This window comes from Gekko japonicus, unplaced genomic scaffold, assembly GCF_001447785.1.
Source record: "Gekko japonicus isolate JY-2015 unplaced genomic scaffold, Gekko_japonicus_V1.1 scaffold283, whole genome shotgun sequence".
Taxonomy (NCBI): domain Eukaryota; kingdom Metazoa; phylum Chordata; class Lepidosauria; order Squamata; family Gekkonidae; genus Gekko; species Gekko japonicus.
The window spans coordinates 839,982-863,400 of record NW_015166429.1 but is presented as its reverse complement, the minus strand read 5'-3'; the positions used below and the strand labels follow the sequence as shown (position 1 = coordinate 863,400).

Below are 23,419 nucleotides of genomic sequence, written 5' to 3'. Positions count from 1 at the left end.
CTTGGGGTTCGGATATATTGAACCTGAAAAATATCAGTATTTCCTGATATTCCCAAACCCCAATATTGGTATAGTACTGGGATTTGGTAAATATCCAGGAAACCCAATCTTTTTGGTCCCAGGAGATCCTAGCCGGGCTTGCTTCTCCTGCAGTCCAGTTTAAACTGGGCTGCAGGAGACGCGAGCCCCAGGATCTGCTGTGCCGTGCAAAGCACATTGCATTCAGTGGCACTGAAGATCCTGGGTTCACTTTCTATTGCAGTTCGGTTCAGGCTGCAGGAGAAGTGAGCCCCAGGACCTGCTGGCCATGTGGAGCACATTGCTCCCAGCAGCACAGAAGATCCTGGGCTTGCTCACCTTCTCCTGCAGTCCGGCTTAAATTGGGCTGCAGGAGAAGCAAGCTCCAGGAGCTGCTGTGCCACATGGAGAACATTGCTCCACACAGCGCTAGAGAAGCAAGCCCCAGGAGCTGCTGTGCCATGCAAGTGTTTACTTATTTTGCCCCCATTCTCCATTGTTTCCAATGGGGGGGACACAAGCTTATTAAAGGGATCACAGTCCCTTTAAATGTGGCTACCTGGTGGTCCCAAAAAATCCCAAATATTTTTGGATAACCAACTAAATGGCCCACTCACTAACTGGCTGAAAAGATATTCAGAAAATACAAAAAAAAATTCCGGAAAATACAGTATTTTTCAGGTATTTTTGGGCTCGATTTAGCTGAATGCACACCCCTAGTGCACAGTGTTGGGTATGTTTGGATATGTCAACAGAGTTGGCTTGACTGTTGTCATGTTTTATAGTAATGTCAGCTTGTACTGAGCTGCATCAAGACCTCTAAATCAAGATTGTTCCCTACATTCTGAAGGCCCAGAGACAGAAAAGAACCCTATACGTGCACTGAGTGCACTGCAAACATAAATGAACCTCCCATTATCCTCTAGGTTGAAGTAAAACTTTGGAAGAGCTGTTGTGACTAAATCCAGAAGTATTTTTTAAAATGTACATTCAATCACCTGTGCAATTATATATAATGGAAGTGGGAAGGGACTGTGGCTTAGTGGCAGACCATCTCCTTCATGTGCAGAAGGTTCCATGCTTGGTCCCTGGCATCTCCAGTTAAAAGGATTACGCAGTAGGTGATGTGAAAGACCGCTGCCTGAGACCCTGGAGTAAACAATAGTGACTGTGATGGACCAAGTGTCTGATTCAATAATTGTGGCTTAAGCAACAAATCTGTTATGACTAAAATGTATTTCTCAGAAAACTAGTATCAGATTGTTTACCTAAAATTTGTAGTAGTAAATCCAGTGCTCCACATGAGTAACAGGCTAAAGTTATATTCAGGTGGGGTAGCCATGTTGGTCTGAAGCAGCAGAACTATGTGTGAGTTCAGTGGCACCTAAGACCAACACAGTTTTATCCAAAGTGTAAGTTTTTGTGTGCAAAGCACACTTCTTCACTGAAGATGTGTGCTTTGCACACAAAAGCTTACACTTTGAATAAAACTTCGTTGGTCTTAAGGTGCCACTGGACTCAAACGCAGTTTAAAGTTATATTTCTATCACTCATAGAAAGCAACATAGCTGACTTTCCCTATATAGCTGTTCAAAAAAATGGATTCCTAAAAGTAACTTCCTATTGTATAATTGGGTTTTTTTCCAAGGAAGGTGTCTAATGCATGGTGTCATGATTTTGTTATTCATTTTTTCTCTCTAATAGGTAAAAAGCAGAACGACGTCTGTGGAAACTTAGTGAGGTGAAGGAAGAACAACTGAACGTATGTATTTCTGCTACAGAAAACCTAGATTGGTTCTTCTGGTACTTAATGTAATGTTTATTTTTAAAAATGAAAACAGTGGAGAAACCCCTTTTTGTTGTTGCCAGGGAAAGGTGGTTTGGAGAAAGTACTCCAAGCATCTTTAGGTTTTCCTGAAATCCTAGGAATGTATCAATTTTTAAAAAACATCTAAGAATACAATTGGAAAGGTGCAAACACTCTATTGTGCCAGAATACACAATATAAGAACTCGTGGGCACTCAATGAAATTGCTGAGCGGTCGGGTTAGAACGGATAAAAGGAAGTACTTCTTCACCCAAAGAGTGATTAACACATGGAATTCACTGCCACAGGAAGTGGCGGCGGCTATAAACATGGACGGCTTCAAAAGGGAATTAGATAAGCATATGGAGCAGAGGTCCATCAGTGGCTATTAGCCACAAAGTATAGATAGGAACTCTGGGGCAAGTGATGCTCTGTCTTCTTGGTGCTGGGGGGGGTCAACAGTGGGAGGGCTTCTAATGTCCTGGCCCCACTGGTCAACCTCCTGATGGCACCTGGTATTTCTGGCCACTGTGAGACACAGAGTGTTGGACTGGATGGGCCTTTGGCCTGATCCAACATTGGCATCTCTTATGTTCTTAATCCTCAGCTCTTTCTCTTACCAATGTGTAAGAGACCTCTGCTAAAAACCATACAGCAAGAATTCACTTTTGGAATAGGAAAACTAAAGATTTGTTTTCTGTTCAGGAAGGAATCCCCACTGTGTATGCATTGGACCTGTTAATTCAGGCTTTGAAGTCTGTTTTTTGTTTTTGTTTTAAATCAAGCCAACCCAAATTCTGTGCCAGAATTAAAATAAAATTAAATCCTGAGGCCATAATAAATGATTAAATAAAGCAGGTATACTTATGGGCTTAATTGCAGCGTTCTGCAGATCATAAGAATGGATGAAGAACTATATATGTATCCTTCTTTGAATACTGGGAATATTCAACATCCTTCCGTCTCCTCACTTCCCTGGGGTTTTTGAAGCTTTACCAAATAATTGACCCCATGCTCATTTCTGTACTCGTTTAATGTTATTGTCCCAGATACATGATCATAGAGAGCACAGAGCCCTGAATTTCAGTAATTATTAGCCATGAAGTCTCCATAGCTCATTATAATGCATTTTGCATCATCTTTTAAAAAGCACCAAATTATTCATTCCATACTCTAGCATTCATTAATTTGAACATACAAACGTCCAGCTGTAAGTACAGGAGATTTTGAGTTCCTGCCTCTAAAGTGCAGGTAGGAGCGATCTCTACTGATGGCCAGAGCGAACTTGATATAATGTTTGGTTTCTTGCCATGTGTTTAACTTTCATAGAGACAGAGGAGGTTGTGCTATAGGGGATGGCTAGGTTACCTCACAGCTGCAGAATTTTGAGGTGAACTTTGGCAAGTTGCCATCAAGCTCAAAACAATCATGTTTGATTTCAAAAAATGAACTTTACATAAATGAGGTGAATAATCCAAAGGATGTTAAATGGAAGAATTAAGAGAGTCCTATCCCTCCAGATTGTCTGGAAGCTATTTAAAATTATGGTAATTAAAGCCCAAATATAATGCATCTCTCAAGGTAGGACCATCAAGTCTAAAAGGATGCTTGCATGGTTAACAACCCAAGGCAAGCCGAAAGAGAATTTGAGGTGGGGGTTGCTGAAAACATTGAGACAAACAATAAGCATATCTTCAGATATACAGGCCAGGGAGGCATTTGGGACTTTGAATAACAAAGGAGTGACATTCTTGCTTAAGAAAGAGATGGCAGAGGAATTATATAAATTCTTTGCGTTTCTTTTCACTGTGGATAATGTAGGGCACATACCCATGCAGGAGCTTCTATTTTCAGGAAAGGTGTCTAAAGAATTCAGTCAGAGTGAGTTGATGAGAGATGAGGATTTAGGACTACTAGGCAAAGTGAAAACTAGTAAATCTCCATGTCCAGATGGCACACCCCTGAGTGTTCTCAAGGAACTCAAATGTGAAATTGTGGATCGACTAACTGTGTAACTGCAATATGTAACACTAAAATCAGCCTCTGTACCAGAGGACTGGAAGGTAGCAAATGTCACACCAGTTTATATAATGGGGTCCAAAGAGGATCCAGGAAATTACAAGATGGTTAGCCTAATATATGTTCCTATTAGAAATTGTTATTAGGGAGAGAATGGTTAAACACATACAAAGCATGTGGAAGAAATCCAGCTTGGTTTTTGCAAAGGGAAGTCCTGCTTCACCAACCTTTTGACATTCTTTGTGCTGATTAGCACACATGTGGATAAGGGTGATCTGGTAGACATCATATATGGGGTAGAGAAATTAATGGGGTAGAGAAAGTAAAGAGCTTTTTCACTATTTTAATTATACTAGAACTTTGGGGCACCCAATGAAGTTGATGGACAGTAGGTTCAGGATGGACAAAAGAAAATACGCTCTATTTGTAGTTAAATTGTGGGATTTACTGTTAGTGGATGTAGTGATGGTAACAAGCATAGATTGCTTTAAGAGGGAATTAGATTCATGGAGAGTAGGTCCATCAATGGCTACTGGCCATGGTGAATAAAGAGTACCTTCATATATGGGGCAGCAAACCTCCGAATACCAGTGTTAGGAGACAGCATCAGGAGAAGGCTTTGACCTCTCTGTTGTGTTTGTCCCTCCATGGTAACTGGCTGGCCACTGTGCGAAAAATGCTGCTAGGCTAGATGGACCATTGGTCAGATCCAGCAGGGCTGATCTTATTTTCCTATGATCTAAGGCCACTCTCATACAGCACAGTGCCATTTTATTTTCTGTTTCTGCTTCAGTAACTTCTGGCTGTTACCAAAGCTGCAATAGAAAGGGTAGGATGTTACTAACGAGGGTTGTCCTAATCCAGTAATTACCATCATCACTATATTGGGGGAGGGGAAGGAAGGTAAGGAATTAACCTTTTTTGATAAATAATGGGAAGCAATTTGGGCTGTATATATTTATTGCTTCTTTGTTCTCAGGGGTTTTTTTTTGAGCCCCCAGAGGGGATTTTTTATTATTTTTTTTATAAAACTACAAAACTACTACAGAAAAAAGGAAGGGAGACTACATATATAGGATAAAGCAAAAGAACCCACTACTAACTAAAAACCCAAGAGAGGAGATCTTCACTAGCTTAGTTACAGCAAATCTTCACTTCACTTAGATTATTATAAACCGAGTCAAACATTTGTATTACTTTCTTTTTCTTTAACTCTTAAATGTAACTGTCTAGAAACAGTACCCCCCAATCATCCCCTTTCAGAGTTCTCAAAGGCACAATTCAGAGTTCTTCAGCCTTCACTTCTCCTTTCCTCGTCTCTTCCGCAGCTTATAAGGACTTTTTGGAGCGGCTGCCCCTTGCTCTGTCAGAGAGTCCTCTCCGGAAGAACCCGAGTCCAGCTCGCCACTAGACTTGCTGTCCTCTTCTTTTTTCCCGTAATATCCTTTAGTGTTCTGATGGTATTTTCCCCCACTTTCAGGGGTATTCCAGCAACCACTTTCAGGATTGCATCCCTCACATGCCTCTTCGAGAATCTTACGACAATTTCCCCAGGCAGATTATTTTTCTTTATATAGCCTGAATATGATCTGTAAACCACATCTATCTCGCTCAGCAGCGATTCCAACTTCATTTCTGTCACTGGGGCTAGTAATTCTGTCATCACTTCTTTAAGATTCTCCCCCCTGTTCTCTGGCATGCCCTGGAAGTGAAGAATCATGTTGGCTTTTTCCATTTGCACTTGCAGCAGTTGATCTTCCATGGAGATTTGTTTCCTTTCCAGTTTTTGCACTTTTTTCTTCACCTTCTGAGTAGTTGCAGCCACTTCCTTTACCTTGCTTCATTATTTGTATCATATCGTTTATCTGGGTTTGTTGTGCAGTAATACTTTGAGTCACAATAGACATCTGTTCCTTGAAGTTATTCAGCTGCTCCAGCAGAGGGCGCATATATTCCGCTATAGACTTTGCCACCTCACTGGTAGCTTCCGGTTTCGGGCTCTCAGACCCTTTCGCTTTCAAAAGTTTTTCTCTGTCCTTCTTCCTTGCCATCTTTTTCACTTGTTTACTTTCGCAATTTTTAAAAAAGTCTCTGAATGTGCGCTTGACCGCTTAGATTCACTTTGGTAAGTACTTCTAGGCAGTTTCCTTCGCGTTTTCCACTCCCCCCCTCAATCGCTCAAAACTTCATGCGCATGGGAGGTGTCCCTCCCCCGCTCGCCTTTTTCCCGTTCAGTGGGGTGGGGAGCTATCTTTTTCCCTTTGAAAAACGCTTCAAAGCTGACTCACGTTCATAATTGGTCATTCGACCTCGCTTTCAACTTTCATTTCTGCCGCTGGATCTCCCACGCTTGCCCCGGTCAGCGTCACTCAGTCGGTCTCACAGCACGGAGAACTGTCAGAACGAAGAGGTGCCTCAATTCTCCAGCATTTTGCTCTCGAGGAGGCAACCTCTTGTAAGTTCCATGGCCAGGGACCCTTCGCCAGGCCCCTGGGGGGTAAGCGAGCCTGCACACCCCCTCCTTCGGCTGGAGCGCAGCTTCATCCCCAGGAGGTCCGGGAGGTGAGTCTGCTAGCGTGCCACCATAAACCGGAAGTCGTTTTTTGTTCTCAGTTTTCACTATTACGTTTACTAATATATTTCATCCACTACCATAAAGCTATGTCCCACATACACTAAAAGGGTTTTCCTGGGAACCTGTAATTCATGAAAGTGACATGGTGCCATATGCTATCTGCCATATTTGAAATCCTATCAAGCTAGGTATACAAGCTTGTATAAAGACTCAGTAAAAATTCTATTGTAGTTGGTGGTTTGGAAAAGCATTTCCTCATTGTTGTTCTTGCAGTGATTGGGGCTGGTTATCAAGATGCTTTCAGCCAAAATTATAACAAAACAAATTATATATATGGGGAGGAACATTTGTTAGGTTCTGCACAGAGTCACAGTTATGTGAATTGGAAAAATCCAATTGAGCTGTGTTACATAAATATTGTTAGCTGTGTATTCTGATTCTGTAAAGTCTTTTGAAAATAGGAAGAAGAGAAGGAATCTCAGAGTGCACAGATTTTGATCCCATTTCAAGCAACATTAGGCATGGCTGACTGAATTTTTAATCGTGGTTGTCACATTGCAGCACTGTTCTTATGTAACAACAGAGATTAATTTGAACCATAACGCCTTGTTTGATTTACTAGTTGTTTTTCTACATATTCACACACGTAAAGTCGTTCAAGGTAGAGAATTTGATTGGGAAGAGGTTTTTAATTTTAGACTGGTTTGAAGAGCTGTCATGTTGCAAAATCTGTTTTATTTTAACTTGTATTTAAGTATGACCTAGAAAAACTGTAAGCCTCACTTACGTGGTGTTCAGAGACTCCTGATGTATCTACATCAGGCCAAATGCACACATAGGAAAATTAATATGTATTAACTTCTTTTTGTTTGCATTGTTGAAGAATTAATAGATCATGTTCTTTGCAGGTGTCTTAGCTAGTGCGAGCCCAAAAATGGAAACTGCTTTCAAGCTGTGCATCTTAATACATTAAAACTCAATGTTTTGCTTCTTGAAAGCATAATAGTTATTAAGCAGTTCTGTAATGTGTTTAAACAAGATTTTAATGTCACAGCGACAGTGAGATGATTTCTTGAATCAACTATCTTTGTTGTTCTTTTGCATTATAGAAGCTGCCAAGAGACAGAGCTCTGTTGTATTATGGAAGGCATACATAGTTCAGGAGACACAACCTTGGTCTCTTCTGTTTTGGCATGTCATATCTAGGCAACTAGATAAAATACCAGAAGGTATAACTGGCGTGTTAAGTTCAGATACTGTCATATCCTGTCAGTCATACTGTATATGTCTGTTTTTATCTGGATTGCTAGCCATTTGCCATAACTAACTCTTAGGATAGACAAAATTAGTTTTCAGTGGTGCATCCAGGATAAAAGGAGAGCTTGTGAAGTTGTCTTAATGTACTATGTTCATCAGCTGTAGGATTATGATGTCTCCCAATTAAGTCACAATTGGAAAATTAATAAATTTGATTGAACTGGATCCTGCAAAAAATTTCTGCTGATGGAAGGGGGGGATAATTTTTCCAGTTTACTTCTCCTGCCACAGACCTGCGACTCCCCCTGCGCTATTCTGTATGTGCTGTTAAAAGTTGCACATATAGAAATGACATATTATAGATCAAAATTCTTCAAAGTGCTTGGAGTCAGTATCACTCCATAAGCCTGGACTTAAATGTTTTATCTTTTATTCATTCCAATGGGAATTCCCACTGGAATTAGTTTAACTTTAATAATGTTAAAAGTTAAAGGGGGCATGGAGAAGTGGGACAGGAGTACAAAAAGTATTCATATTATCAATCTAATGAAGAAACATACAGATAAAGATGGATATAATCTTTTTAGTAAAGTACAAGCAGTGGACATTATACCAAACGGACTCAAATCCATTTTAGTCTTCATACTGTAGTGACTGAATGTGCTATATGTTCTCAAAGAAACTTTGTAACCATCTGATCATCCCACCGTTAAAAATTAGGATTAGTAATAATGGCACTCATCAGCCAGTCTTTCTGATTGTCTTGTGTCATATTTTATGCAGTGTAGAAAGCAAGACATTTGCAGAAGGTGTTTCTCCTGTCTACGGGGGGGGGGGGAGCATGGGACATAAGGCTTTCAAAACTCTTTCATGCTGTGAAGGTACTATCAGTTCCCCCAGCAGTATTTTCAACTCATCCAGAGAAGTCCTGTCTCACAGGAGACTTCTTTGTTTAAAACTTAGAGCAAAAAAATTGCAATATCCCAAGTAAATTGTCTTCAAGATGGATTTGTTTTACCTTTTCTTCCTATGAGTTGCGTCACCAGAAGCTGCACAAACCAGGGAAATGCTCTGGTTAGAGTATAGATGTCTTGCGTTGCCTGCTTTGTCTAAGAGTTCTGTGATTTCTGCTCAGTTGACAATTGATTTGTGGCCCCTGCTCGCTAAGAAATTATTTCCACTACTTTTAGCAATAATAAATCCATATGAACATTCAGATATTGTTCTAAAGATCATCCAGTCAGCATAAAACACTAACAGGGTATGTATGCAGCACTAAAAGGCAGTGAACTGGCCTGTATCTTGCTGCTCAGCCCAGTAAAACCTGAAGCCTTCCTCCAGCCTAAGAAGACTTCCTCCAGGTATTGTTGTTCTACTGGTAGAAGAGCCATTTCTGTCAGTGGAAGGCTCCGTAGGCTAGAGGAAGGCTTCAGACTTTGCTGAGCGAAGTGGCAGGAGACATACCATTATTTTGTATTTTAAAACCCTAATCCAGTACCCTGCAGGCCTTTAAATGTCACTGAGCAGTTGTCCGCTTGTGTTAATGAAGGAAGTAGCTACCTTTATCCCTTTGCCTATGCAGAGTGCAGACCCTGACTTAAAGGGTGTGTCGATGCCTGTGTAACCCCTTCACTTCCATTGTAAATTTGTCAGTGTACAAATGGGTTGGCTCAGAACTTTTAAGCTAGCCCAGTTTTTCAGATGGATAAATGCCGAAATTAATTTCATTTATACAGCTTTTGTTTGGTGATATAATGTGTAAATATGGATCACATTTTGTGAACTTGCCCGTAGCACTATAATGTCTATGGTGATCAGTGCTGAAATGTAGCTACATATTCAGAAACAAGAGAGCAGGTGGAAAGAATCATAGCTAAACACTGTTTTAAAAATGTGGTGGTGTTCTAGTCCCTGGAGCACACTCCTTCAATATCTTGGAAGGAAATGATTTGTTGTTGGTACAGCAAAGAGGCATGATGGCTACCAATATAGACAGGACCTGGGAAGACTTTCTGTGCAGAGTTTTTGGTAATGAGAAATGTGTATGCAGAGAGAGCTTAGAAGACAAAAATAGATCTATTGACAGATAATTTATCTATCTCATGACGTTGGCAACAGTTACAAACGTTAGCTGTTACCTTTCCATTTCTGCTGCATTTCCTGCCCTCTTGGCACAGTTCAGTTGTGTCGTCAGCACAATCAGGCTGAGTGTAGGCGGCTTTTTTATTTTACTTTTTCGCGTTGCTGTATTGTTTTAGCAAATCTAATGAGTTTTGATATTTATTAAGTAATTGGGCATGTTCAATATGCAGTTTACTAAACTGGCCTGTAGTTAACATATTAAATGTGTGTCTCTAAAAGTACTCTGATGCCTTGTAAATGGGAATTGTAGCCTGCTTTTCGAGATGAAATTGGGCTGTTGATTGTTCATGCTGTGCTCACCACTGTATGGCACTTTGAAATGAAGAGGAGCAGGTGGGAAATGGTAAACAAAATCGAAGCGGAAAAGAAGTATTTTGGCTGAACGAACTGCCACTTTTGAGAAGGGGAAAACTTCGATACAAAAGGCATCTTAGCTTAATTGAATGGCACAGCTGAAGTAGTGGTTGAGATTGTCTGGATTTCAAATTTCCAGGCATCTCCTGGTGCTCCGTCCTATCTTGGAATGAATCAATGTTAGAGCTGGTAACAAAAGCTGAAAGGAGAGGGGAGGAGGAAAGAAAAGACTGTGGATGAGAAAGTGATGACTCAACATAAGCCAGTACTCAATTACCTAGTGTCTTAACAACAGCTCTGGTAGGAAATAAAACTTTAGTTCCTTTTGCTCTGCATCACATTCATTGAGAATAAAGTAGGCATATACTATAGATGCAAGGTCAGAGGCAGCATCTGAAATGCATTTTTTTTTTTTTTTGGTCAAGAGGGCTAAGGTCCGTGGAGAGTAATCAGCCAGGAATAAAGGCCAAATTAAATCTTCTGAATCTGAAAGCCTGCAGTTGACAGAATCCAGGTTATCTGGTTTATAGGAAAGGTGAGAAGTGGTTTTCACACCTTTTTAATGAGGTCCCTGAGGTGTGTTTTCTACCTTGAACTGCTGGATTTTTCTTGGCAGGCATCCTGTTGTATCTCATTAGGTCTCTTCTAGTTAGATATGAAGCTTTGTAAAGATGTACCATTTAGAGCCATTTTGATAGATGTCTGCATGCCCACTTCTGATCTAACATGTACAGTGCAAACTTTTGAGTTTATCTGGCAGTGAAAATATGAACACCCTCCATAATCCTAGGCTAGCTTTGATTTGAACATGATGCCAATTGTGTGAAATGTATCTATGTTGGCTTTTTGTGTGGCTGGCTTCCTGTTAAAATGTAGTCACTGGCTCATATATATGACATGTTAACTAACCAGTACACCGTTTGTTTATAGTTGTGAATGTGTAGCTGACCATGTGTAATGAAGTACACAAATGGGCTTTAATGCAAGCAGTGTCATGATTTAATCAGGTGTTATATCACATTTTGTAGGACTATTTCGGATGCTCCCTCACATGAAAATATTACTTTTATTTCCTGTAAACTCTTTGAGGTTGGTATTACTCCCACCAATTCTCTGTTTTTTGAAGTCCTGCAATTGGGGTAATCATATGCTGACCGTTTTAGGCAGAGAGAGAGAGAGAGCTAAAATCAGTTCAAGAGGTTGGATTAGAATGCTTCAAAGTACTTACCACTACCCAGTTTTTATGGACATGGTAGACTCTTCTGGGTGATCAGCATTTCTCTTTCTTCTTTGATAGAGCCATTTCATCTGTTGTTTGATGTGAGCAGGTGTGGACCTGAAGCATTCTAATTATGGATCAGAATGGATTATATTAACATGCCAGTTTGTTTTGAATGTACCATCTCCTCATTTCCTTTCCTTTGGTTTCAGCTTGCTGTTAAATATGAAAAATGCCTAGGGCTTAAAACTGTCACTTTTTATGCTGTTCTGATGAACGCATTTTACAAAAGACAAGGTGTTTTATTTTGACGATGAGCATTTCAAGATTAGTGTGTGTACAGTGAAACTAAAATGATTTAACACAAGCTGGGGCACATGTAACACTCCCCCCCCCCCGGATTAGGATAAAAATGTTTAATGAATAATTTACATGTTATCCTCGCAAAGCTTACTTTGGAGAAGGGCACTGAGTATGATGCCCCAGAATTCAGTGAATCTTCCTTCCTTTACCTCTTAAGCTGTTTGGCTGGTGCAGACATGTGGAATCTGAAACATGTGGAATCAAGAGGCCATATTTGAATGCCTGCAACTTGTTGCCTCTGGAAAGAGCCCCACAAATGATCTTTCCTTGGGAACTGCACTGGATGACATCACTGCTTCCCCCTCCTCTACAGTGGCATCAGTCTGCTTGTTACCTCCGAAGGCTCAGTCCCAATAGCCATTTCAGATTTCCTTGCTTGCCTTGCAACTGCCCCCTCCCCAAGTAATAAATATTGTTGTGCTGAAGGCAAACACAGGCATATAAGGAAGAGGAATAAGCAGCATGGCCCACTATCCTGAAACAAAACACAGTGAAAATTCAGGGCTTAATAAAAGCAGAGACCCATTTTTCAAGATTCCAGGAAACAAAATAAAATCAAAAAACAAATTCAACTCATTACACAAGTATGCAGTCATCTCTAGTTCATACTTTCCTGCTGCAGTTGGCTGTATTAATTTCCTAAGAGGAACTCTGGAAACATAATACAGTATTTTTGCCTGCTTATTTGCTATGAGAAATCTGTTCCATTTATAGTTTAATGAGGGCCAAATTGAGTTACAATCTACAAGAACATTTCTGGATTCAGAGTAAAGTTATGCACTGTTTATGAAACATTATTTTTAAAAACATATCAAACTGTAAAACATTGTTCAGTCAGGTGGCTGAAAAATATTGTGTCCCCATTTGTGCCAGGCTATTCTTGAACCTAGCAGGATGCCAGTAAGTGTGGTAGAAATCCAGTTTGGCTACCAATGTAGTCTTACATGGTATCTATAGAAGAAGTTCCAAACCATGTCTACCCCATTGACCTGTTACAGTTGTGATTGATTTGTTATGCTCAAGTTACATACTGTATCTTTTAATGTTTCCCAGTTTTATCTTCTTGTGTTTTGGTTGTCTAGTTGTACTTTTACTATGGCATGTTGTATTCATGCTTTGTTGTTTATAATAAGATTTTAATTAAAAAAAAGAAAGAAATCCAGTAGGAGGGAGTAATATATATTTGGTGCCGGAACAAGCAAAAACAATTGACTGTGATCTTTTTTTTAATCTTACATATGATCAGTCCAACTCAACATACTTTCTCTTTTCCAAAAGAAGAATGTAAAATGAATGTTGACTCAAGCTAAGCAGCAGAGATGGAACAAATTAGAATGGTTTGTGTCCTATTTCTATAGTTTCCTATTCCTACATTTTCCCCTTGGCTTCTGAGTGTTGCTGCTTTTCTCTCAATTTTCTGCTTCTGCTGTCTCCTGCTTCAGTTTGTGATAAACATCCATGTAGTTGTAGGATTGCTGCTACTACTTAGACATTAGTTTGAAGGAATAGATAAGACAGGTAGCCGTGTTAGTCTGTCTGTGGCAGTAGAAAAGAGCAAGAGTCCAGTAGCAGTTTAAAGGCCAACAAAATTTGTGGCAGCTCATCCCCTGCCACAAATTTGGTTAGCCTTTAAGGTGCTACTTGACTTTTGAAGGAATAGAACATAGAATTAGAGGCTCCTCATTTTGGAATTTCCCTCAAAAAATAATATCCCCTTTTACCTTTAGGTTCTGATTTCTAATTGTGCTTGTTTGGTAAATACACATGGTGATCTTTATAGACTTTCACACTACAGCTCTTCACCCTGAATTTTTAAGATAGTCGATCTTTTTTTAAAATTTTGAAGATACTTCTGAATATGATATGGAGGCTGGTAATTAGGGATGGGCATGAAACAGGAAAATGGAGGATCTTTATTGTGGTTTCTGTGCATCACACCTACAGGATAGGGCACCTGAGCCTGACCCAATTGGTAACTTCTGAAAGCTCTAAGAATCTCCTTTTCCCACGCTCCATCCCTGAGGCATGCACAGGGCCCCAACCGTGCATGCCTACAGGGGAGGAGCTCAGGTATACTGCCAGTTCACTTCTGTCTGCCACACCAAGCAGTTTATTTATTTATTTTTTAATTTGATTTGATTTATATACTGCCCTCCCTGGACGGACTGAGGGCAGTCCTGGTTGGTAAACTTTTCACAACGTGAGATTAGCTCATTTCTCTCAAACTTCTTCTCCTTCTTCTGAATTTTATCTCTACAAAACACAAATCAAGGAAGGCTCTCTCTCAACCGACTCCTCCCTTTCCCCCCCCCCTTGACCTCACTACCAGTTGTCAATGGGAAAACTTCGGGATTTCTTCAAACTTTGCAAGAAGTGTGGGAGTAAACTCGTCTCCACAGACAAGACGCCCTTAGTGCCTCCTTTGTCTGGGAGAAAGGCATCGTACCAATTCATGCACCCACTGTGCAAAGTTCTACTGCTAAAACAGGGCAGCAAGACTCTGAGCTGCACTAATTGAGGCTGCTCTATCTCCTACACCGATGGCCATTCTCACAAGAACCAGCCAAATCGACCCCAGGGCCTTTGACACTCCAGTTGACACTGAGTCTATCGACCATCACCCTAGCTCAGGGCCAACCCAACACTGACCCACTTGGCATCGAAGCGCTCAGGCTTGTAGTCAAAATCAAACCCCTCAAAACCTGCAAAGAAATGCAGGGAAGGCAAAAGCACCAAGGCAAGCAAAGTTCCTAAGCCCAAGTCTTGACCAAAGCCTCGGCCTAAGAGTCCCCACCATGACTCTTCTAACTTGTTGCTCATTGACCCAAGAGGACAGTCATCGCCGGTACTGATGCTTGTCCAGAAGGTGCCACCTTTCTGCTTACTGGACTCTCCCATTCATCGGTTGGGCTCCCCAGTGCACACCTCCTCCTCAACACAACTACCTCTTCCCCTCTTCTTGGCATCAAAGGTAAAAGAGATCGATGTAACTCAGAGGTCCCTCGTTCACACCATCCCTCGTTCCAAGGGTCATCTAGTGAGAACAGCACTTGCTCGACATTTGTTGGCACCGAGGACCATCAGAATCGAAGCCCAGTCAAACCAAGGGACTGGCAGCATTTCAGCTCCCGTTCTCGATATCAATCATCTTCTTCCCATAGACATACCTTACCAACCCTCCAGGTTCCTCAGGCTCATGCAGTGGTTCCCTGGGATCTGTGCCAGGTGCAATATCTGTATGGCACCTACCCTCTTTACTCAGTGATGCCATGGCTACCCCTCTAACCACAAGACTGGGATCAACAGTCCCTCTATTCCCATTGGTCTTGATCCCCGTCAAAACTGATACCTCCTTCTTCGACCTCGAAACGGTTGACACCGAAGAACCGTATGCATATGCACAAGGGACACAGAGCCCCTCACACTGAATTGGTGCTGCCCCTGCCACTGAAACCCAAAGTGCCTCCACCTTCAGCACCTCCCTTTACTCAGAACCGTGCCTCAGTACCGGATCTTTCTGGTTCAGACTCAGAGGCCTCTGAGACCTGTTCAGATCAGGATACTGACAGAGAGGGCTCTGATCTTCATTCCTCCCAAACAGAATCGCCCCCTATCCAGATGACTGAGAATCTCCCCATCAGAAGACCTTAAGTCTTATGGGGAACTGATCAGACGCATGGTATACACTCTGGGCCTCTCTGTTGTACAACTCCAATCAGCGATCACACACTATACAAGTACAAATTGAATTTAAACATATGAAGCTAAACCATATTATATGAGGTTAAACACATAGTATTAACCACGGCAACAGATGTTCCAGGTAAATCTCTGTTTTGACCCTTTGTCAGGCCGTAATCAGGGCTATTTTTGGGCAGGAACGCACAGGAACGGAGTTCCGGCTGGCTTCAGAGTTGGCCACGCCCACTACAGCCGAAACCTCTGCGTGCGTGGCTACAGAGGGAAGGCCTAGAGAGCAATACCACCACCCCCGGCTACTCTGAGGCATTTAAATGCCTCCCCGTACCCTTCCCCAGCCTGTCCAAGGGCCGGCTTGCCCGGGTGCCCCACAGTCACGGGGCACCCGGGCAAGCCAAGGGAAGGCATGGGGTGTGTCCTAATATGCTAATGAGCTGCACGGTCAGGGGTGTGGCCTAATATGCTAATGATTTTTGCTGTTGGGTGTGGCCCATTATGCTAATGAGTTCCTGCTGGGCTTTTTCTACAAAAAAATCCCTGGCCGTAATCATATGGTAAAGCCAGGTAAGAGTTGAGGGGACTAGTGCAGGATGTGCACAGGCACTTGTCCTCTTATCCTTTTGACTTTGTGGAGCTGGTTGGAACATTGAATAGGCCTTAGTGTCAAGAGAAATAGCAGAGCTCCTTAGCTTGGCATAACACTTGAGTGGTGGAGTGCAACTGGGAACAGAGGATAAGTGCTTTTTGCTTTGTTTAGCATCACATTGCACAGCTCTTTCTTTATTTACATGCTTAGCTAAGAAATTCTCTCTGTTTTTTATTCTGGATTATGTGGCATGAACTGATGCTGTCAATGACAACATGTGTGTGTGCATGGTGGTGGTGAGGAATCTGCATCCACTGTTGCACTCCATTACTGTGGTTGTAGAGAAGACTGAAGAGTAAGCTGCTGTTGTTTGAGTGAAAACTCTGGGGAACTCAGGCAGTGATGATAACGGCTCATCCTACAGAGTATGGCTGAACTTTATTCCTGCCTTGCTGTGCATACTTCCCTGAAAAGTGGATTTTCTTAAATTAATCTTAAAATTGCAAATCAACTGCAAATTGCATTAAAAGGTATTTCTGTTTACTACACCCTTCAAATTAGGTTACACAATAACTTTGTGCACAAAATTCCACTTGTGTTTAAATGACTGAATATGCCTTAATAAAGACCATTCTAAATCTGTTAAGTGCACCTGCCAAGAATGATCACACCCTCCACAACCTGTGCATCATCTTGAAGGCTTTCTAACGTTCTTCATAAATAAAACAGATTTCTGAAAGTTACAGGAATGTAAGTGCCATAATATTGTTCCTGTCTTCCTCCATCCTTGTCAACATAGAAAGCTAAGACTTTCAGTAATAAATGTGTTGCTAGTCTGTAATAAAGAGAGAAAGAGAGCCAGTGTGGTATAGTGATTAAGAGTGTTGGACTAGTATCTGGGTGACCTGGGTTCAAATCCCCACTTGTGCCATGGAAGTTCACTAGGTGACCTTGGGCCACTCACTTGCTTAGCCTAACCCATCTCACATGGTGTGCTGTGAGGATAAAATGGAGGAAAGGAGAACAATGTAAACTACTTTGGGTTCCCATTGGGGAGAAAGGCAGAGTACAAATGAATTAAATGAAAACATTTGTAGAAACAGCTGAACAGAGGGTGTCCTGGATTAGCAGCTCTCTTGTTTCAAAAATAGTGAATAGGTCAGCCCATGGAAGAGGCATCTATCCCATAGGGTGGTTGATAGGCCCTTGAGAATATCTGTTTCCCACATTGTAACTCAAAAACCCAACAAAGGGCTTGGTGTTCCTTGATGATATAATCAGTCAATCAATTTATTTACCTCACATGACCAATGGTCTCAAGCACAGAATACAACAAACATGTAAAATATCAATATAAGAGTTTAAAACTGTTAACATTTCAAATCCAATTCTATAAGACATTTCAATCATAAAATTGAAAAAATTGAAAAAACAATTAGAACCAAAAAGTGCACACCTCCTCTTAGCAGCAATTATTTACACTTCAATGCTATTATAATAGCTAAGTATTTTGCTACTGAAGTGGTGATTGTCGGGTCAGTATCTGTGAGCAGATAAGAGACCAAATGAGAAGGGAGCACTCACTGGAGAAGACCCTGATGCTGGGAAAGATTGAAGGTCAAAGAAGACGGGGATGGCAAAGGATGAGATGGTTAGACAGTGTCATGGATGCAATGAACATGAAATTGAGCAAACTTCAGAGAACGCCGGAAGACAGGAAGGTCTGGCGTGATCTGGTCCATAGGGTCACGAAGAGTTGGACTCGACTATGCGACTGAACAAAAACAACAAATAAGAGACCACCCATGGCTCCAGTGGAAGATGGTATTTAGATAAAATTGGATATACCCAATATGACCTAAGAGTTAACCAATGAGAACAAAACAAAAGGAGATGTGTCAGCACCTCAATCTCACCAGAAGTGCAGGTACAAAGCCTGTCTGAATACAGAGTTCGTGATATGATGGGATGCTGATTATCAGTGGTGAGGGCACTGACAGTTGAGGCATTGACTTTCAAGTTATAAGAGTAGTATAGAAATGTGAAGCTCCCAAAGAAAGATAGAAGTCTACTGGTGAATCTTTTAACTGGTTAGAAAATGCTGGATTAAAGCACTAGCCATCAGAAAGTTCAGAAAAAAGTGATCGGTCAGTTCTCCAAACCCATTGGAGAAAGGATTGGCCTTCCTATGGTCCTGTGTTCTTTTAAAAATTTCGATATACCTTAAACTTGGTATTAGTTACAGAGAATGAATAGCCATTCGGATACCTCAGCATCAGCCTTGACTTCAAAGAATGGTAGCTGTCAGCATTGTAGGGAAGAGCTGTCTGGGAATCTTTCACCTTAGAATCTCATAAACAGTGCTGACCATAGTAATATAATTTGTGTGTCTCCGTTGCCACAAATGTTGTGTAATATGTAAAGGGAACACAACACTAAGGTGAAATTGTAAAGTACTGCTGGCAGTCATGCAGGGTCCAATTGGGTTGAAGGTTAGAGAGTTGTGTTGTTTAATGGGGATAAAACTGTACAACTGCTAGAGCTATCCTTCTTGCATCAATAAAGTTTACCTTGTTTTAAATTAAGGATGTTACTATACCACCTACATTGCATGCAGAATAATTTGTTTGCTGCATCCATACCCTCCCTCCCTCAAGGCTTGCAATATCAAAGCAGTGTATAATTTAAATTATTAAAAGATGAAACAATAAAAAAACAAAAAGCATCCTAGGCCATTAGAGGTCTCCTTGGGAAGTGATGGCATTAGCATCTTCTCTTCTGCTGTCCCTTCAAGTCACATAGGTATTTCAGTAGTGACTGGAAACATGAGGGGGATTAGTACCTACAGTTGTTGTTGTTCAGTCGCACAGTCGAGTCCAACTCTTTGCGACCCCATGGACTAGCTCCCGCCAGGCCCTCCTGTCTTCCGCTGTCCTCTGTGACACCTACAGTAGCAAGGATTAAGTTCTCACATCTCTGCATTTTGGACCAGGGGAACATACGGAAGCATGTAAAGATTCAAGATTTTATACTGAGCTGGAAGTATGGACCCCGCCCCCCCGCCCGCCCCCCGCCCATACATTCTGGATGTCCTTTCCCTGCTTGACTATGAGTTGGGGAGGTAGAATCTAACATTGTACTGAGCTTTGGAGTCATGAAGTCCCACTGCTTCCCCTTCAACTACTTGAAAGTAGGCAAGGGCTCATCCCTTGTTTCTCTACTTTTGGAAGTTTTCTAAGTGCTTGACGTTCAGCATGACTGCAGGTGTGTATTCCACCTTTTTTTGAACTGGTAAAGGGCTCAAGCTTGCCATACTAACTTTAGAGACATTCTGAAATCACCAAAACCCCTTGCTGTTTTCCAAGTGTCTGTGAAGCCCGGCAAGCTAGGAAGCACAATTTAAAATAAAACAAAAATCTTGTGACACCTTAAAGACTACCCTCTATTTTAGTATGAGCTTTTGTGAGCCACCGCCTGTTTGTCAGATACATGATGGAAAACCCTGCTGGTGAAATTTTATGGAGCAGGATGATGGGGAGGAGTCAAGGTGCAGTGTGAATGACTATCAGCTTTTCAATTGTAAATCTCGTTGTAGGGGGAAAGGGAGGAGTTGATGCAGAAAAATTGGGTATAAATTGACAGAGTTAGCAGTTATATGTAATGGATGGATGGTTAGGGAGGTGAAAGTTTCAAACAGATAAGCAAACAGTTCAAATTAGCTGATATTGGTACAAGGTTATAGTTTGATAAAACATGTTAAAAATGGCTGACCCATTCAGAGACAGCATATAGGGAATGAGCCACCGTGGTCTAAGTAGTGGGCTTGGAATGTTGGGAATCCCTGGGTTTAAATCCCTGCTCTGCTGATGAACTTAAATAGGTAGCCGTGGGCAACTCCACATTACCCAGTTTCTAGCCGGTAATGATCCGTTTTGAAGTGAACCAGTTTAGGGCTGCCATTTCACACATGGCTTTCCCCTTCCGGTAAAGAGTTGGATCTGAAGCGGTTTGCCATTTCAGACTGCACCACTTTTCCCCACTTTTCCCCTGCCGTTTTTCACCTGTGCAGACGATCTCCGGCTTTTTTTTTTTTTTTTGGAACGGTCGCTTTAGAGCGCTATAGCACTATAGCGGTATAACAAAACACTCCATGCATTCCAATGGGATTGATATAATGCTATTCCGTTATAGCGCTATAATGCTATAAAGCAAACGTTTTAAAAAAGCTGGAGATCGCCCGCGTGGGCGAAAAACAGCGGGGAAAAAGCGCATCGGAACTAAGAGAGGAAACTGAGGAGTACTTGGAAGTGGTTGACAGGTAAAACGCTTCAGTCCCATTTCCTAAACGGGACAGAAGCGATTGTGTATGAAATGACAAATATATTCCGGAAGGGAACCGGTTCTCAAACGGTTCTGTCTGAAATGACAGACCAGAAACCATTTGGGAACCGTTCCTCTTCCAGAATATATCGCCTGTCTGAAATTCCTCACTGTCTCTCAGACTAACCTATCTCCTTCCATTAAATGGAACAGCTCCATATATGCTTCCCTGAGGCTTTTGGAACAAAATATTATAAATAAAATAGAGAGGCAAACTGAGGAAGCGATTAAATAAGTAATTTAAGCCTGTATATGTGAAATACCGGGCCTCCATCTTCACCATTAGCCTGGCATTGATCTACTAGATTGCACTTCTGTGGTGTCTAGGCTGTTCGTGTTTACATTCTTAATGTCACTGTTATTTCATGTAGCCACTCTGTTTCTTAGCCACTCTGGGTTTTTTTCCCACCAAGCATAATGTCTTCCTAGGTTGCTTTTTGCATTGGTGTCATTTATCTGCCCTGCCCCAGTTTGCTCTGAATTTTGAGTTGATTTCTCAGGGGATCAACATTCTGGAGATCACCATGGCAACATTTAGAAAAATGTATGCTGCAGACTTGAAGCTTCCTTGCTGTTATCCCTATGAGAGCTCTTGATTATCTGTGGGCTAATGGAGGTGGGAAAAAAGGAAGAGGGGGTAAAAGGTAAGCAAAGCTTGGCTTGCATATTTGCATGTAAATTTGGGGGATTCTGCTGCTGCTGGTATCTGAGTTGCAAAACAGAAACCTTCCTATACATGATGATTTATGGCTACCTATTCTGGAGATTTACTTTTGAAAGCTTCATCAGCACAATTGTGAGCATGTCTGAAATGTACTAGAGCACTCCAATTAGGTATTAAATTAACCCAAAATATTAAGATATGAAAGTATTTATGAAAAAAAGTTCATTTCCAAAATGTACCCAGTGGAAACATTTTTTAAAAAAGAAATGTTTAGCTGAAAGTTAGATGCTGAATGCTGTAGATTTGGCTGTTACATTGAGTTACACTGGAGGATCTGAATTATGAAAGGAACAGGCAGTTCAGTGAAGGCCTTAGTGAGCATGCTAAAACAGCTGATAAAGGCAGCATTCTTCTATGCATTTATGAGTGCACAGGTCTCTTCGATTTCATTCCTGTGCTAAAGATTCACAATTGTGCAATTGAATAAATCATGCAGATTTGGCAGCTTTGCAGAAACTTGTCAGAAATGCTTACTTTATTTGAGCTGCAAAACTTCTTGTAACATGGGGCTCTTCCGCGTTGTCATTTTTGTCACTCGTTTGTCCCTACTGCTTCAGGAATTCCCCCCCCAATGTGTTTTGCTCTCTCTAGTAGTCCCAGAGGAAGCAAAACACATGTGGAAATGGGGGGGGACTCAAAGCAATAGGGTCAAATGAGTGACAAAAATGACAATGCAGAAGAGCCCGTGGTCTCTTTTTGCCTGACTTGAAACCCCTTCTGTGATATCATGTCACAAACTAGCAAAGGAGGGGTTTTAGAATTCCTTAGAACATTGACAATTAGAACAATGACAATCTTAGCTGTATGAGAGTACAGCAAGGGTCAGGAAAAACGGTCTGGTAAAGCATTGTAAAGTGCTTGCAAAATGTTTCACCACATGTATAGGTTTAGAACACTGGTATAGTTATGAAAGTTTTAGATATCTCTACAATAACAATTACATGTAGAGCCAAACTACATCAAAACTCAGAGCAAGAAATCAAGGAGAAAAAGCCAATATAAGAAAGCCCATTTGTGTAACTGAAACTGTACAGTTTAATGTTACTGATAATTAAGATGGTGATTAATAATCCATAATGTTTCTGCAGCCTAAACACTGGTTGTTGTGAGTCCTTTATTAGGAAGTGGCACAAATAAGGTCTCACAATAAGTAATAAATACACACAGGAGAACCCTGTACAATTATTCTAGTACCCTGGCATAAATCTGTGAATGGTTCATACTTGAATTGCTGGTAGCTGTTCCACTCTATCATTTTCCTTTCTGTGAAGCTTCTCTAAGAATCCCTTTAGTCTGTGAAAATCATTGCCTACCATTTCCCTCACATACTGGCTGTTCTAGCATCCCATCTACTCCTCCAATATACTTTGACTCAAAATAGTTCCTTTTTTGAACAACCACATTTATAGAAATGTTTTGTGTTTTAATTGTTGTTTATAATTTTTTAAAAAATAATATACACTTTTAAAGGCTTTTTCATTGTTTGCCACCTAGGAGACCCTAAGTTGGGTGGAAAGGTAGCATAAAATTGTTTTAAATAAATAAACAAAACATTTGGCTCTAGAGTCAATAGATGGCAGTCCCCTGACCTACTGCCAGTCAGCTATTAGGAGCTGTTATGGATGAATTTGGCCTGCAGTTTCCAGTCATTTAGCAGAAGGCCTCCACATATTTTTAGCCAGTTTCATAAGGGTTCCACAGCCACTAAGAGCAGGAGAATGTTAAGGCTTTGTTACCCAGTGCCTAGTTCACAAGCAAGCCTCCCCAATGGGTTGTTTATTTAGTTAATAGTCACAGTGTGCATGCGTAGTGCTGTTTTACCAGATGTAATGTGTTTGTCTCCAGCCTAGCTGGATTATGTGAATGCAGAGCTGCAAATATGTTTCAGCATACTGGATCAAATAATCTATGTTATAAACTATGAAAGTCAGTTAGATATTCTGAATGCCTTGTAACAGGAACAGATAAAGCACTTAAATCCAAGGGATTCTTTTCATAAGCAAAGACTACTGCATTAGTAATCAGTGAACACTACACTTTATAGACTGCTGCACATATCATTCTCTGTCATGCAAAAGAATGCCCCTTCTTGTTCACCACACTGTTAAGATGAACTAGATGTTGCTATGTCACAGATTTATAAGTTAGTCCTAACTCTTTCTTTAAAATTGTATTATGAAGAGCCTATTTTACTCCTTCCATCCAGCATCTAGCATGACTGTACAGTTTTATCCCCCCCCCCCCCCCCCCCCCCCCCCCCCTGTCTTTTGGCGCGC

At 41.2% G+C, this 23,419-nt stretch overlaps 1 protein-coding gene across 1 annotated transcript in view; it reads left to right on the top strand.

The window, feature by feature from the left end:
• The first annotated feature begins 1,722 nt into the window (after window positions 1-1,722).
• LOC107110946 (plexin-B2-like) overlaps window positions 1,723-23,419 on the top strand; it is a 99,082-nt gene continuing 77,385 nt past the window's right edge. Inside the window, exon 1 of the mRNA XM_015411803.1 lies at window positions 1,723-1,780. The gene's annotated coding sequence lies outside the window, so the exon portion shown is untranslated. The remainder of the gene's footprint in view (window positions 1,781-23,419) is intronic.